Source organism: Oryx dammah, unplaced genomic scaffold, assembly GCF_014754425.2.
Source record: "Oryx dammah isolate SB20612 unplaced genomic scaffold, SCBI_Odam_1.1 HiC_scaffold_24, whole genome shotgun sequence".
NCBI classification, from domain to species: domain Eukaryota; kingdom Metazoa; phylum Chordata; class Mammalia; order Artiodactyla; family Bovidae; genus Oryx; species Oryx dammah.
The window spans coordinates 59,760,133-59,762,917 of NW_024070208.1; positions in this window are offsets into that span (position 1 = coordinate 59,760,133).

Genomic DNA, 2,785 nt, shown 5'->3' on the forward strand with positions numbered 1-2,785 from the left:
TCTTTCAATTCTGGTTTCCTCTGTGTGTATGCCCAACAGTGGGATTGCTGGGTCATAAGGCATTTCTATTTGCAATTTTTTAAGGAATCTCCACACTGTTCTCCATAGTGGCTGTATGAAAGAAATCAAAGAGGACACTAATAGATGGAGAAATATACCATGCTCATGGATCGGAAGAATCAATATAGTGAAAATGAGTATATTACCCAAAGCAATTTACAAATTCAATGCAATCCCTATCAAGATACCGGCGATATTTTTCACAGAACTAGAACAAATAATTTCAAGATTTGTATGGAAATACAAAAAACCACGAATAGCCAAAGCAATCTTGAGAAAGAAGGATGGAACTGGAGGAATCAATTTGCCTGACTTCAGGCTCTACTACAAAGCCACAGTCATCAAGACAGTATGGTATTGGCACAAAGACAGACATATAGATCAATGGAACAAAATAGAAAGCCCAGAGATAAATCCACATACATATGGACACCTTATCTTTGACAAAGGAGGCAAGAATATACAATGGAGTAAAGACAATCTCTTTAACAAGTGGTGCTGGGAAAACTGGTCAACCACTTGTAAAAGAATGAAGCTAGATCACTTTCTAACACCACACACAAAGATAAACTCAAAATGGATTAAAGATCTAAATGTAAGACCAGAAACTATAAAACTCTTAGAGGAGAACATAGGCAAAACACTCTCTGACATAAACCACAGCAGGATCCTCTATGATCCACCTCCCAGAATTCTGGAAATAAAAGCAAAAATAAACAAATGGGATCTAATTAAAATCAAAAGCTTCTGCACAACAAAGGAAAACATAAGCAAAGTGACAAGGCATTTTTAAACAAGACTTTTAAAACAGAACACACTAACTTACTGATGAGGCTCCATGGGGGCATTTGGGTATTTAAGTTTGCTTTATCATTGGTATTACAAAGCTTCTGGTTTTTGCCTTTTCTCTCAGCCTTTGGTTTTCTGTCTTTCAGTTCTGGTATCTTCATCTGTCTGAGTCCCATCTTTGCTCCATCTTCCTAGTGGACAATTGGTGACATCCAGCTAGGAGAGCCTGGAGCCAAATCAAGTGGAGGGAATAGTGGGAAGAGTAAATAGCTGAAGTGTGTCATGGATGGAGTTCCGGACAGAGAGGCAGAACCAGTGAATCACATAGGATTACTCATAATTTGGGAGACAAAGATGTGCCTAATGAGAGGATATGCACGGGCAGCAGACTGAGAGCAGAAGAAAGAGTCGGCAGCCTAGTTTCCACTGAATTACAAGCTAGTTTCCAGTGATGCCTGCTGCTGCTGCTAAGTCGCTTCAGTCGTGTCTGACTCTGTGCGACCCCATAGACGGCAGCCCACCAGGCTCCGCCGTCCCTGGGATTCTCCATGCAAGAACACTGGAGTGGGTTGCCATTTCCTTCTCCAATGCATGAAAGTGAAAAGTGAAAGTGAGTCGCTCAGTCGTGACCGACTCTTCGGGACCCCATGGACTGCAGCCCACCAGGCTCCTCCGTCCCTGGGATTTTCCAGGCAAGAGCCCCACAAAGTGTTTCCCATTGGACCACCTCCACCCCACCCCTACACACTCAGGTATTTTTGGAAATTACAGTACTTTCAACTTGGTAACAAGAGACTATAGAGTGGATGAAGACACACACATCTTTAGTGACTACAACGTGCCTTCATGATCAGTGTAGATCACTGTGTGGTGTTTGTCTCCAGACAGCCTGCCCAGAAACTGCAGCACAATCCAAGCTGAGAAGAGGCCGGGTAGTTCCATTCTCAGTGGTCAGCCCTTCTCGGTGGGAGAAACTTCTACAGTTTGTCTTAGGCCCAGTCCCCAGAACCTTCCTTAATTGCTCTTGAGACTCTAATTTATGCCAGTTGGTGCACTTCCCTTCTGCCCATCAGTCTTACACTGATTCCTGTTCCTGAGGCCCCTGGCCTCTGCCCTGATGCACACACACCCCATTCTGAATTCTCCAGCCCCCTGTGAGGTGCACATCCTGTTGACCTTATCCTCTCTGACTGCTCTTGGCTTGAGACAGAGGGGTGACTCCAATCCACTTCCCCTACTTAGGACACACTTGGTTACAAGGGGTAGAGGGAGCATCTTACCTCTTATGTATACTTATGTTTACAGTATCATAGGATAAACTCAGAGTCACTGTTTTCCTTACTGTTGAGGACAGATTGTCATTTCCTTCCATGGTCATAGACATCTGACTCAGATGAGCATTTTGCCTTTGTTGATGGGAGGATCCATAGGATGCACCAGCTGATTACTACTATTTTTCCACGATATTAATATTCCACACTGAGTTTACAATGTTATTACATGATCTTACAGCAACCACATACTTTCATATTCTGATCTTTCCTTCTCAGAAGTGAAGAAAAGAAAGAAATATGACTTGATAGGAATGCATTTTTCAGTATTGGCATTTGTTTTACCTAGACTGGAAAAGGTCAGTTTTCATTCCAGTCCCAGAGAAAGGCAATGCCAAAGGATGCTCAAACTACCACACAATCACACTCATCTCACATGCTAGTAAGTAATGCTCAAAATTCTCCAAGCCAGGCTTCAGCAATACGTTAATTCTGAACTACCAGATGTTCAAGCTGGTTTTATAAAACGCAGAGGAACCAGAGATCAAATTGCCAACATCTGCTGGATCATGGAAAAGCAAGAGAGTTCCAGAAAAACATCTATTTCTGCTTTACTGGCTATGCCAAAGCCTTTGACTGTGTGGATCACAATAAACTGTGGAAAA